This window comes from Gossypium hirsutum, chromosome A06 (assembly GCF_007990345.1).
Source record: "Gossypium hirsutum isolate 1008001.06 chromosome A06, Gossypium_hirsutum_v2.1, whole genome shotgun sequence".
NCBI classification, from domain to species: domain Eukaryota; kingdom Viridiplantae; phylum Streptophyta; class Magnoliopsida; order Malvales; family Malvaceae; genus Gossypium; species Gossypium hirsutum.
Window position 1 is genome coordinate 21,437,392 of NC_053429.1, and position 15,214 is coordinate 21,452,605.

The 15,214-nt window shown below is 37.2% G+C and overlaps 2 non-coding genes across 2 annotated transcripts; one reads left to right on the forward strand and one right to left on the reverse strand.

Annotated features, from left to right (window-relative positions):
• Window positions 1-2,797: 2,797 nt before the first annotated feature.
• On the reverse strand, window positions 2,798-2,906 carry LOC121231770 (small nucleolar RNA R71). Its single transcript, XR_005929825.1, has one exon. It is a non-coding gene; the product is annotated as a small nucleolar RNA R71 (small nucleolar RNA).
• Window positions 2,907-14,790: 11,884 nt separating this feature from the next.
• On the forward strand, window positions 14,791-14,892 carry LOC121231705 (small nucleolar RNA R71). Its single transcript, XR_005929760.1, has one exon. It is a non-coding gene; the product is annotated as a small nucleolar RNA R71 (small nucleolar RNA).
• Window positions 14,893-15,214: the final 322 nt, after the last annotated feature.

Genomic DNA, 15,214 nt, shown 5'->3' on the forward strand with positions numbered 1-15,214 from the left:
TAAGGGGAATGAAACCTAAGACGGATCTTGTTATTATTTTTTGAATTATATGATAAATATTTGATTTGTTCTTAATTATTAGTTCTTAATTCTTACTTTAATATTCCAGGATATTGATTCAAGTATTGATGTGCTTATTCAGAGGAGCAAAAGTCCCTGTCTAAGAGTAGATCTAGCATAATTAAGCGGAGTTGATTGCACCCCTAGACATAGGGCAACATAATTTTGCCGGATTAGGGTGAAACCTAATAAGGGAATCCATAGATCGAGTTAATGCAACACTAGGAGTTTTAATTAGAAAGAGATTTCAATTAATCAACCTAGGGTTAGATGTTGTTAGTCTCGAGAGAGATAATAATATAACTTAGGGATTTCTATGGATCAAGTCAAGTGAATAAATCGTCTAATTCAAAGTGAAATAACAAGTGAAATCTAGGTGGATTTTCCCTTGGGTATTGTCCAAATCAATTAGTTTTTCCCAAAAGTATTTCCCCAATTTTCTTCCTATGCTTTTTTAGTTTAGTTAATTAATTTAGATAAAACAAACCCCTTTATTTTTAGGCTAGATAATAAAAAGAGAGTTAATACTTGTACTTTTAGTTCCTGTGGGTTCGACATTCTGATTTTGCTATAAACTATACTACTGTTCGATAGGTGCTGATCGCGTGATTTCATGATAGGTTTTAAATTTTTATAATTACTCGTTCTTGAACTAACTATTATTGCGATGTAGGCAACTGTACCTATCGAATAGTAGTATAGTTTTAGCAAGACCAAATTGTCGAACCCAAAGGAACTAAAAGTACTAGTAACGACTGTCTTTTTATTATCTAGCCTAAGAATAAAGAGGTTTTTGTTCTAACTAACTAATTATCTAAACTAAGAACGCATAAAGAATGGAATTGGGGAATTGCTTTTGGAAAAATCGATTGAATGAAGACAATACCTAAGGAAAAATCCACCTAGACTGTACTTGTTATTCTAGCTCCGAATCGGACGATTTATTCATTTAACTTTTTCCGTAGAGATCCCTAAGTTATGTTATTTTCCCTATTCAAGACTAATAACGTCTAATCCCTAGATTGAATAACCGAGACTTTTCTCTAATTAACACTCTAGGGTTGCATTAACTCGATTTATGGATCCCCTTATTAGGTTTCACCCTAATCTGGCAAAATCTTGTCACCCTATGTTTAGGCGCACAATCAACTTCGCTTAATTATGAAAAATGTACTCTTAAACAGGGTCTATTCCTACTCTGAATAAGAGTTTATCTTAAATCGGTATCCTGGGATATCAAAACAAGAATTAAGAACACATAATTAAGTACAAGTCAAATATTTATCATACAATTCAGAAAATAATAACAAGATTCGTCTTAGGTTTCATTCCCCTTAGGTATTTAGGGGATTTAGTTCATAACTAAATAAGAAAACATCTCAGAATAATAAAGAATACAAAACATAAAGAAAACCTAAAACTCCCGAAGGGGAATTAAGGAGAGATCTTCAGTCTTGATGATGAATCCGGCTTTTGAGATGAATCAATCAACTTTCTTGGAGTAATTCCTTATCCCCTACTCTGTCCTCCCATTTTCTTCCTTCTCTAGGGTGTATTTATAGGCTTTGGAATGCCTAAAAGCCCTCAAAATTAGCCTTTTTCAAATTGGACTCAACTTGGGCTCGGCAGGGACACGCCCATGTGACACGCCCGTGTGCGATTACTTCAGGCCGTGCTCGAGCCTGCCAAATTGACTCGACCGTGTGATCTGCCCATGTGAGGAGGTCCAGGCTGTGTTGATTTCGTACTTTGGCCTATTTTCTCCATTTTGGCCCGTTTCTTGTTCCTTTCACTCTCCTATGCTCTCCTAAGTGTAAAACATGAAATTAAAGCATTAGGAGCATCGGATTCACCAATTCTAATAGAAAATCATCCATAAAATGCGTTAAACATGGGGTAAAAATATGTATAAATTACGGTTTATCAGGTGCGCTTGCCTTTATCGTGGTAATAGTTAGTTTTCAAGTATGATCAATCATAAATTTAAAACTTATCACGAGACATCACATCAAGTTTTTGGCGCCGTTGCTGAGGATCTAAAATATTAGGAACGCTTAATTTTTATTACTTTATCCATTTATTTTATTGCAATTTAACTTTTATTTTAGTTTTTTTAATTTTACTAAATTTTCTTTTGTTTTCTTCTAATAGGTTTTTATAGTTTATGACTAGAAGAAACCCATCAGGACCATTACTTTTTGACAGTGAGATTGAAAGCACAGCTCGCAAAAATCGAAGAGAAATTAGGTGAAGCCTACGTGACATAGAGGAAGGACAAGAGAATGATATTCAAACCACAACCGAGGGGATAACTGAAAATCAAATAATCAGCTTCCTCCTGTGGTTGCTGCAGATCCAATAAATCAGAATCCTGCTCCTCGTACTATGTATGATTATGCTAAACCTACTTTTACAGGAGCCGAATCGAGTATAGTTAGACCTGCTATTGCTGCAAATAATTTTGAACTGAAACCTATCACAATTCATATGATACAACAGTTTATTCAGTTTGATGGTTTGTAGGACGAGGATCCAAACACTCAATTGGCGAATTTTCTGGAGTTTTGCGACACTTTTAAGATTAATGGCGTTTCTGATGATGCCATTCACCTTCAGTTGTTTCCCTTTTTGTTGAGGAACAAAGCTAAACGATGGTTGAACTCGTTACCACGAGGGTCAATCACTACTTGGGAACAAATGACCGAAAAAATTTACTTAAATATTTCCCGCCGGCTAAAACGGTTGAGGAATGATTTCTCTTCTTTTGTGCAGATGGATCTAGAAACACTTTATGATGCATGGGAGAGATACAAGGACCTATTGAGAAGGTGCCCTCACCATGGGCTACCTTTTTGGTTACAGGTTTAGACTTTTTACAACAGTGTGAACCCCTCAACAAGACAACTCATCGACGCAGCTGCCGGTGGAACTTTGAATAACAAAACACCTGAAGAGGCTTATGAATTTATTGAAAAGATGTCACTGAAAACTATCAGTGGCAAGTTATGAGAACGAAGTCGACAAAAGCAGCCGGTGTTTTCAACCTTGACGCGGTCACTATGTTATTTTACCAGGTAGAACTTTTAAATAAAAAGATTGATGGTTTATATGGTTCTACTCAGGTACATCCAGTGATGAGGTGCGATTCGAATGAAGGAGGAGTACACACAGAATATCAATCCTTCAACCCCAACACCAAGGAGGAACAAGTTCAATATATGGGTAACAATAATTCTAGACCTCAAAATAACCCATACAGTAATACTTATAATGCAGGTTGGAGGAACCATCCCAACTTCTCGTGGGGTAGCAAAGGAAATCAAAGGCCACAACATCCTCCGGGTTTCAACAACCATCTTACCAACAGAAAAAGAAGCCGAACCTTGAGGAGATGCTAACGAAATTTATCTCGGTGTCAGAAGCTCATTTTCAGAATACCGAAACAGCACTTAAGAATCAACAAACGTCGATCCAAGGGCTCGAAATTCAGATAGGACTGCTCGCTAAATTAATTTCTAAACGACCACAAGGTAGCCTACCGAGTAATACTGAATCAAACCCAAGGGAACAATTCAACGTGATTACCATTCGAGATAAGGAAGGGATAGTTGAACCTGAGCCAGAACCGAGGCAAGGAATTATGGTAAGTAAAGGTAAAGGTGAGGTAGACCACAGTGAGCGAAAATCGGTAAGTAGAGAGTACAAACCTCGTGTGCCATACCCCAGTGCGACAAGGAAAGACCACACGGACGAACAATTTGGTAAATTCCTTAAATTATTAAAGAAATTACACATTAACTTACCGTTTATTGAATCTCTTTCGCAAATGCCAAACGCAGTTAAATTCTTAAAGGAGCTTTTAGCAAATAAGCAGAAGGTAGATGAGGCGTCGCATGTAGAGTTGAACGCAGTTTGCTCAGCCATTTTACAGAATAAGCTACCCAACAAATTGAAAGATCCAGGGAGTTTTACGATTCCTTGTTTAATTGGTAGTTTAAATGTTAACAATGCTTTGGCTGATTTGGGGGCTAGCATTAATGTCATGCCCTATAAAATGTTTAAAAAACTAAGTCTTGGAAAACCAAACAAACTAGGATGAGCATTCAATTGGCAGATAAGACAATAAGATTTCCTAGTAGTATTATTGAAGATGTACATGTTAAAATTGATAAATTTATCTTCCCAATTGATTTTGTTGTTCTAGACATAGAAGAGGATAGTGACGTGCCTTTAATTTTAGGAAGGCCCTTTTTAGAAACTGCTAGAACTATTATCGATGTTGGTATAGGTGAACTCACACTTCGTGTGGGTAATGAAACAATCACTCTTCAAGCTCGTAATTAGAGTAACAACTCGAATATTGAGGGTGGTTGTATAAATTGTGTTACTAATATTGATCATGTGGTGCAACCTTCCTTGTAGGAAACACGTTTGATACGTGATACTCATGACAGGTTTTAAAAATTTAGAATTAATCATTCTTGAAACTAATTATTATCACGATGAAGGTAGGTGTACCTATCGAACAGTAGTATAGCTTTAGCAAGACCGGATTGTTGAACCCAAAGGAACCAAGAGTACTAGTAATTACTTTCTTTTTATTATCTAGCCTAAAAATTAAGGGATTTGTTTATCTAAACTAATTAACTAAACTAAGAGTGCACAGAGAGAAATCGGGGAAAAGCTTTTGGCAAAATTCGATTGATTAAGACAATACCCAAGGAAAAATCCACCTAGACTTCGCTTGTTTTTTGACTTTGAATCAGACGACTTATTCATTTGACTTGATCCATAGAAATCCCTAAGTTATATTATTATCTCTCTCGAGACTAATAACGTCTAACCCTAGGTTGATTTAATTGAAATATTTTTCTAATTAACGCCCCAGTGTTGCATTAACTCGATCTATGGATCCCTTTACTAGGTTTCACCCTAATCCAGCAAAATCTTATCACCCTATCTCTAGGCGTGCAATCAACTCTGCTTAATTATGAAAAATTCACTCTTAAACAGAGTCTTTTCCTCCTCTGAATAAGAGCATTAACTTGAATCAATATCCTGAAATATTAAAACAAGAATTAAGAACACATAATTAAGAACAAGCCAAATATTTATCATACAATTCAGATAATAATAACAAGATCTGTCTTAGGTTTCATTCCCCTTAGGTATTTAGGTGGTTTAGTTCATAATTATAAAAGAAAATATCTCAGAAGAATAATGAATACAAAACATAAAGAAAACCCAAAACTCCTGAATGGAAATTGAAGGGAGATCTTTAGTCTTGATGAATAATCCGGCTTCTGAGATGGATCAATCGGCTAGTAATTCCTTGATTCCTACTCTGTGTGTCCATTCTATGTGCCTCCTTCAGTGTTTAAATAGGCTTTAGAATGCCGAAGAGCCCTCAAAAGTGGCCTTTTTCAAATAGGGCTATACTTGGGCTCGGCAGGGACACGCTCGTGTGACATGCCCGTGTGCGATTACTCCAGCCTGTGGTCAAGGCTCTTGAATAGGCACGGGAGTGTAGTCTACCCGTGTAAGTCATGCTTTGATCCTTCCAAATGGACACGGCCATGTGACACGCCCGTGTGAGGAAGTCTAGGCCGTGTTGATTTCCCACGTATGTCCATTTTCTCCGTTTTTGGCCCGTTTCTCGCTCTTTTTACTCTCCTATGCTCACCTAAGTATAAAACATGAAATTAAAAGATTAGGAACATCGAATTCATCAAATCTAAGGAGAAACCATCTATAAATGTGCTAAGCATGGGATAGAAAATATGTATAAATTATGGTTTATCAAATACCCCCACACTTAAGCGTTTGCTTGTCCTCAAGCAAAATCCTCAACTCACAATCAAAATAAATTCTTCTCAATTTATAATTCCTATCAATAATATCTCAAAATAATCCATAAGTATTCATACATTGAAAATTCAACTAAAAGTACATCAAAGTTTCAAACATTCCAAGTTGAGCATTTTATCATGAAAACATAGGTGTCCCTCCTCATCTAAGTAATCACCTTTGATCGAAATATCATAGAGTTTAACGTCCTCACTAAAGATTCACTCAAATCACTGGAGGTGTTTAAGGACATCAAATAAAGCACTCATTAGTCAATATGAAAAGTTATTACCACAGGCTTGCATGAAAATCGAATCTCCACCACTATATATATTGAGATGATACATCAATCAAAAAGGTCTTTAGAGGGTTGTAACGTGGCTTTGGTTAGGGGGTGTTGTCACAAGCTGAACGCAAAGGTTAGAATCAAGATTGAATTGAAGAAATCACCTAACTATGAAAATAACAAATTATCAGTTGAATACAAGTGAGCTTCTTTTCAGAATATGGAATTAACACTCAAGCTCAAAAATGACGAATTACTACTAATATGTATGTAAGTATTGTTTTTTTTAAAACAAGTCAAATAACATAGAACTTAATTGTTGCAACAAAGAATAAAACATAGCTAAGTAATTAGTTCAAATCAAATCTCGACAAAAATAGGGATCAAATTAGGAGATTTCAATAATAATGGGTTATGGGTTAATATTGAGGGTAAATCAATTGATGGTTTGTTAGGCTCAAAGAGGTTCACTAAGAGTTAATTATGAAGGTAGGCTTTTGTGGAGTGAGTGGGTTAAACCTAAGTGCCTTTATCATCTTGACATATCAAATCAAATGGTGTGGTCTGGACATGCATAATCAAGCAAGTTTTAGAATAACAAATCAATACTGACACACTCATAATAAAAGTGAGCATGAAAGAAATAAAATGTGCTCTAAAGGCTCAAGATCTCACAGAAATTATGGCTTTTTGATGTTTAAACTTGTGAATTTTAACTCAAGATAATACCTAAACTTAGGGAAGCATCCTAAAAGTTTTTAATTCTTCAAAAATCAACTTATCATGCTTGATTCCCTAATGTCTTAAAGTTTAAACAATAAATGCATAAATGCCTATGTTTTAATTTAAGATATATCAATAAAAATCATAAATCAATCAAAATTTATCCTAAACATGATATGAGAGCTTTTCAAGAGAACAAGGCCAGGCACACGGCCGTGTGCCTCCTGAGAAGTGCTTGTTTATAGTCTAAGCTCAACTCTACCTTGTGGGTATATTTAGGTAACTTCGTGGAGCCATAGCTCCTCTTTATCGTCTTTGAAATTCTCACCGTTATAAATTTTGAGACGATGTCCATTTACCTTAAAAGTGCCTTGTGATGGATGATTTACCTCTACTGTGCCGTATGGAAACACAGTTTGAACTACGAAAGTGTAACGCCCCGATTTTTGGGCCTGGAAGTATTGGGCCTTGAGTTTGGGTTCGGGTGGAAAACGACCTGAATAATATGGATGTTATTATTACTTCGTATGTTTAGTTTAGTAATTAAATAAATTACGAATGGTTTATGGTGTGGGAAAAAAGGCCCAAGAGTAAATTTAATTCGAGGCAATTCCTGAATTTTAATTTTGGGAGAGAGGGTTCTGGCGATATGGGCTTTTAAAGTTGAGGTGGTAAAATAGGACACAAAAAGATCTGTGGTAAAGTGGCATGTGGCGCCACCTAGGTGTTTTGGGAGTGACGTGTGGATGTTTAGGGGGAGCCAGAGTTCAAGTCACAAGGTAAGCGTATTGTTACTTTTATTTTTTTTGTGTGCATGTGCCAGGCATGTGATAGAGCTTAAGTGGAAATTTGGCTAGGGCTTTAGGAAGGTTGGGCCGTGGGTTTGAATGGCTATTAGGGCAAGCTTTATTTTCTTTTTGTTTTGCCGAATTAGGGTTAGCCACCTAGAGCCTTCCCTTTCATTCTATTCTTTTTTCAGTGTTGCAAAAAGTCAAAAATGCAAAGTTAGATCTCCTGAGTGCCGAATTCTTCCTTCTCTTCTCCTCTCTTCTTCTATTTTCTTTTTCTCCTTCTTTTCTGCTCTAGCTGAAACATTCCTACCATTCTACTCATCCCCTCTTTCATTCCCATTTCTTTTCTAAACCTCTATAGCCGATTGCCATAAAAGCTGAAATCCCAAAAGTTGTTTCTTGTGCCGATTTCATCTAGCCAAAATCCTCCTATTTTCTTCATCTCTTTTGGTCAATTTTCACATCCTCTAAACCTTAACCCCTGTTGGAAATACCACTGTAAAACCACCATACCAAAGCATCTTCCTCTTCATAGTTCCAAAAGCCGAAAACACCATAGTTTTTAGGGACATATAGCCGAATCTTTAGATCTCTAAGATTCAATTTCTGCTAGTGTTTAAGGGCTGGATCTGCATCAGATCTGAGTAGAAACTGAAGTGGAATCGTTTTGGTTGAAAGAACCTGTGGTAAGTACTCAGATCTATTCTTTATTTCGGGTTTTAGAAAAGCCAAGATCACTAAAGACATAGGGAGGCTGTTGATTGGAGCTTAAGGCTCTAAGGGTTGTAACAATTGATTTGTTTTTGTGTTAGTGTGATCTAGAGGCTGCTAGTCGAAGGCTTGGACAAGTGGAACGATTAGATCTAGATCTAGTCACTAGTTTTGGCAAAGGTAGGATCTCGAGGGCCATATGTATTGATGGTCGATTATGGTAAGTAAGTTTATGATGATTGCCATTGTATTTTGGATCTGATATGTCTAGTGACCGATTGTAGGATATCGTGGGAGATTTTGGTAGCAGTTGTCGCAAATCAGGTGTGTAAACGACACTCACTAGTAGACTAGATTAGTAAAAGCCGAAAAGCCGAAATACCGAAAAGCCGGCTTTTCGAAAACTTGCAAGCGTGCGAGTGCTCGTGGGATTGTTTGTATTGATAATTTTGGTAACTTCAACGGTAAGATTTCAGAGTGCGCAATTTTGTGCACTTCGATATATTTGGGCTTAATGGGCCAAAATTGGGTTAAATGGGCCAACGGGCCCAATTTGGTAAAAACATTCGGTAAGTGTTTCTGTTAATACGTTAATAACTGTAATGAGCATGAAACCCTAAAAAGACTGATAAAATTACTGAAATACCTTTGTAAGGTAGAATTACCGTAATACCCCTAAAGGGGTAAGTTCACGATTATGCCCCTCGAGGGTAAATAGCTGTTCTTACGCTATAATCTGACTGTCTTTCTGAAACATGCCTTGTTAATTATATATATTCTGCATACATGTCATATTGCATGGGGTTGGGTTTTGTTATGGAGGAAGAACCTGTTCTGGTGGCTGTGCCACATATTCTGATATAAGCAGCTTTGTTGCGGATTATAGTTAGTGCCGCAACCGGTGCTAACACTGTAAGTGTAGGGATGGCGTGGGTGATTTATTCCCCACAGGAAGTGTAGGGATGGACGGAGGCAAGTGCAGGGTTGGATAGGGTTATCATGCATTAATCATATGAGACTGTTTTGTTATGGGCCAACTGTGTTGATATTGGCAAGGCCCAATATATCTCGACTTGTTATAGGGCTACGGCCCAGATTGATACTGATATGGGTTAGGCCCAGTATACTCTGATACTGTAAGGGGCTATGGCCCAGATTAATATTGATATGGGCTAAGGCCCAGTTAACTCTGATTTCTGAATAGGGCTTAGGCCCAGTAGAGCTTGAACTGATTTAGGCTCTAGTTGGGTTTACTTTACACACTGAGTTTTCCAAACTCACCCTCTTTTTCCCATCTTTGCAGGTGAGCCTTAGATCGGTGGACTTGGAGCTGGAGGGATTCAGAGTGGCCATGTGAACTGTTTAAAATAAGTGTTTATACCTTCACTTTTATTTTAGATTATTTCCTTTATGTTTTTGGGTTTTAATTTGTAATAAGGCCGCTTTAATTATTTTTAGTATGTTTTGTTAGGTTAGATATGATATTGTTTTAACTGTTTGAAATTGAATAGCTCTAGGGCGCATTTTAAAAAGGTTACTTGATTTCAAAATATCGCGATAACAAAGCAAGGCTTCCGCAACGAAAACGTTTTCAAAATTAATAACCTTTTCAAATGGTTTTAAACGAATTGGTTTTCCCTGAACAATCACTCAGTTAAAGTGTGGCAATGGTTGTGTGCATGTCTAGGATTGGATCCGTGAAGAGCTGGGTACTTAAGCAGTCTAATTGATTCACCTCCTCTTTTCTGGCATCCTACCTGGTGCACAGCTTCCATTCACTTTAATCTTTAACGAAGATATTCTTTAAACACTAAGAAAGACTTTAGATAAAACATGACTTTTCTAGTAACGCTTCAATGTGACACGCCAAATTCGGTCGTAACGTTTGGGCCTGGTTTGGGGTGTTACAGAAAGGACCTGAACATCGTGATTTAAGCTTTCCAGGAAACAATTTGAGCCTTGAGTTATATAACAGGACAAGATCTCCAACTTCAAATTGCCTTCGTTGCTTCAAACGGGCGTCGTGGTGGCTCTTCATCGCTTCCTTGTATAGGCACGAATTTTCATATGCATTGGCTCACCACTCATCTAACTAGTTAAACTGCATCAATCTGTTTTCACCTGCAAGTTTGGGGTCAAGGTTTAGAAATTTTATAGCCCAGAATGCCTTGTGTTCTAACTCAAACGGTAGATGACAACTTTTCCCATAAACAAGTCTGTAAGGTGATGTTCCTATGGGAGTCTTAAAAGCAGTTCTATAAGCCCATAAAGCATGATCTACTTTCATTGCCCAATCCTTCCTATTTAATTCAACTGTATTTTCTAGGATACGTTTAAACTCTCGGTTCGCTACTTCAACTTGGCCACTAGTTTGAGGGTGATAAGGGGTAGCTGTTCTGTGATGAACTCCATATTTCTTAAGGGTCTTGTCAAACTGAGTGTTACAAAAATGAGTACCCCTATCACTGATAATTGCTCTAGGTGTACCAAATTGAGAAAAAAGTTTCTTAAGGAATCGTACTACTATTCTAGCATCATTAGTAGGTAAAGCTTGGGCTTCAACCCATTTGGACATATAATCAACAATTACTAAGATGTATTTATTCCCGAATGAACTAGGGAATGGACCCATGAAGTCGATACCCCAAACGTCAAATATTTCGCATGAGAGCATATATGTCTGAGGCATTTCATCACGTTTGGATATATTACCTGTCCTTTGACATTTGTCACAAGAAGTAACACACCTGTTGGCATCTTTGAATAGAGTGGGCCAATAAAAACCTGATTCGAGAACTTTATGTACGGTCTTATTTCCACCGTAATGTCCTCCAGTCAGTCCTGAGTGGCAATGTTCCAAGATTTTCAATGCTTCTGTCCTTGTAACGCATCTCCTAATGATTTGATCTGCACATTTACGGAAAAGAAAAGGGTTTTCCCAAAAGTAGTTTTTCACATCAGTGAAGAATCGCTTCTTTTGATGATGTATCAACCCTTTTGGGATAATGTTAGCGGCTAAAAAATTTGCAATATCTACAAACCAAGGTACCTCAGAATCAGATATAGCAAAAAATTATTCTTCAGGGAATGAATCATTTATTTCAATGTCATCTGAATCTTTGGTACTTGAGTTTTCAAGCCTGGAGAGACGGTCAGCTCCTTTCTTATCCTTAATCTCCAAGTCAAATTCCTGCAATAATAAGATCCATCGAATGAGTTGAGGTTTTACATCAGTTCTAGTCAAAAGGTGGCAAAGAGAGGAATGGTCAGTATAAACGACAACTTTAGACAATATTAAATATGACCTAAATTTATTGAATGCAAAAACCACAGCTAGCAGTTCTTTCTCCGTGGTGGTGTAGTTTTCTTGTGCTGTTGTCAAATTTCTGCTAGCATAATAGATAGGTTGAAAATGTTTATCTCTTCGCTGTCCCAAAACTACACCTACTGCAAAATCACTCGCATCGCACATTAGTTCAAAAGGTGAATTCCAATCAGGTGCAATTATAAGTGGAGCTTTAATCAGTTTATCCTTTAAAGTATTAAATGCTTCTAAACACTCCTGATCGAAATTAAAGGGCACATATTTTTCTAGTAATTTAGTCAAAGGCTTAGCTATTTTAGAAAAGTCTTTAATAAATCTTCTATAAAACCCAGCATGTCCTAAAAAGCTTCTAATAGCCTTAACCGAAGTAGGGGGAGGTAGTTTTTCAATGGTTTCAATTTTAAATTTATCAACCTCAATCCCTCTACTAGAAATTTTTTGTCCTAACACAATACCTTCTTGAACCATAAAGTGACATTTTTCCCAGTTAAGCACAAGGTTTGTTTCCTCACATCTTATTAACACTCGTTTTAAATTTTTGAGGCAAAGATGGAAAGTGTTACTAAAAACCAAAAAATGATCCATAAATACCTCCATGACGTCTTCTACGAGTTCGTCAAAAATGATCATCATGCAGCGCTAAAAAGGCATTCTACGATAAGCAAATGTACCGTATGGACATGTAAATGTCATCTTTTCTTGATTTTCAGGAGCTATTGGGATTCAGAAATAGCTAGAGAGTCCGTCTAAAAAGTAGTAGTACATGTGCCCTGACAATCTTTCCAATATTTGGTCAATGAATGGAAGGGGGAAGTGATCTTTTCTCGTGGCATCATTCAGCTTCCTATAATCAATGCACACTCTCCAACCTGTGACTGTCCTTGTTGGGATTAATTCATTCTTCTCATTGGCTACAACAGTCATGCCTCATTTTTTAGGAACAACCTGCACTGGACTCACCCAAAAACTGTCAGAAATAGGATAAATAATTCCAGCATCTAGGAGTTTAATTACCTCACCTTTAACAACTTCCTTCATGTTAGGGTTCAGTTGTCTTTGGGCTTGCACGCATGGTTTATATTCATCTCCCATTAAAATTTTGTGGGAGCAAAACGAAGGGCTGATCCCTTTAATGTTAGAAATTTTCCAAGCTATGGCCCTTTTATGCTCTCTTAATACATGGAGTAATTCCTCTTTCTCCTTGGGTTGCAAGTTGGATGCAATAATTACCGGTAATGTAGAATTATTTCCAAGGAATGCATATTCCAAGTGATTCGGCAATTGTTTAAGTTCCAGTTTGGGAGGTTCTTTAATAGAGGGTTTTTACTTAAGTTCATCTTTTACCTTAATTTCCTCATATTCTGCTAGTTTTGGGGAGGTTTCATTGGAGTTTAGTTCGGTTCCTATCTCAGAATCATCATCCACCCCCTCTCCTTAGGCGAGACACAGTTCCATCGTGTCCTTGTGTATGATTTCCTGAAAAGAATCTTGAGTAGCATGATCAATAGAGTCGATAAAATAACATGAGTCATCCTGTTCCCTAGAAAATCTCATGGCATCATAAATTTTAAAAATAATCTCTTCGTCACCTACTCTAAATACCAATTTACCATCACCCACATCAATTACAGCCCTAGCAGTGGCTAAAAATGGCCAACCTAAGATTAAAGGCACCTCAACATCTTCATCCATGTCAAGCACAACAAAATCAATAGGGAATATAAATTTATCTATTTTTACAAGTACGTCCTCTATAATTCCCCTAGGATATTTAACAGATTTATCAGCTAATTGAATGCTCATCCTAGTGGGTTTAGGTTCCCCAAGTCCAAGTTGTTTAAACATTTTATATGGCATCAAATTAATGCTGGCGCCTAAATCAGCTAGTGCTTTATCAACATTCAAACTACCAATTAAGCAGGGAATAGTAAAACTTCGTGGATCTTTCAGTTTGGTTGGTAGTTTATTTTGGAGTATGGCTGAGCACTCCTCATTAAGTTCCACTGTAGATAAGTCTTCAAACTTCCTTTTGTTTGTTAGAGGCTCCTTTAAAAATTTTGCATATGTAGGCATCTGCGATATACCTTCAACGAAAGGTAAGTTAATATGCAGTTGTTTAAAAAGTTCAAGAAATTTACCGAATTGTGCATCCATGCGGTCTTTCTTCAACTTTGCTGGGTATGGGATTGGTGGTTTATATTCTTTTAGCATTAGATTGTCATTGTTTTGGGGTTCGACCTCCTTTCTATCAACTTCTTGTGGTGGCTTCTTTTCATATTCAGCTAACACTTTCCCACACCTTAGTGTAATTGCTTTCACATGCTCTTTTGGGTTGGGTTCAGTGTTACTAGGTAGACTTCCTGGTGGTCTTTTAGAAATTAGTTTGGCGACCTGTCCTATCTGAGTTTCGAGCCCTTGAATCGACACTTGTTGATTCTTAAGTGTTGTCTTGGTATGCTAAAAATGAGTTTCTGACACCGAGATGAATTTTTTTAGCATCTTCTCAAGGTTTGCCTTTTTCTCTTGTTAGTAGGGTGGTTATTGGAAGCTTGGAGGTGGTGGTCTCTGATTCCTTTTGCCTCCCATGAGAAATTTGGGTGGTTCCTCCAACCTGCATTGTAAGTATTACTATAAGGATTATTTTGAGATCGAGGATTATTACCCATGTAATTTAACTACTCGTTCTCCATGTTGTGGCCATAGGGTGGGTATTCTGAATTGCTTGATCCACATTCACTTGCTTCGCATTGTATTATTGGGTGAACTTGTGAAGAACCAAGAAAACCGTCAATTTTTCTATTCTAAAGTTCTACCTGATTAGAGAGCATGGTGACAGAATCGACGTTAAAAACGCTGATTGTTTTGGTTGGTTTTGTCCTCATGACTTGCCACTGATAATTATTCAGTGACATCTCTTCTATAAATTCATAAGCATCCTCAGGTGTCTTATTATTGATAGTTCCACCAGCGGCTGCATCAATCGTCTGTCGAGTCGAAGGATTCAGGCCATTGTGAAACTTTTGAACCTGTAGCCAGAGTGGTAACCCATATTGAGGGCACCTTCTCAATAAATCCTTGTATCTCTCCCATGCATCGTAGAGTGTTTCTAAATCCATCTGCACAAAAGAGGAGATATCATTACGTAATTTGCCTGTTCTAGCCGACGAAAAATATTTTAATAAAAACTTTTCGGTTATCTGTTCCCAAGTAGTGATTGACCCTCGTGGTAACGAGTTCAACCATTTTTTAGCCTTGTTCCTCAATGAAAAGGGAAACAACTGAAGGTGAATGACATCATCAGAAACGCCATTAATTTTAAAGTGTTGCAAATCTCTAAGAAATTTTCCAAGTGAGCAGTGGGATCCACGTCCTGCAAACCATCAAACTAAACAAACTGTTGGATCATTTGAATGGTGTTAAGTTTCAGTTCAAAATTATTTGCAGCAACAACAGGCCTAACTATGCTCGATT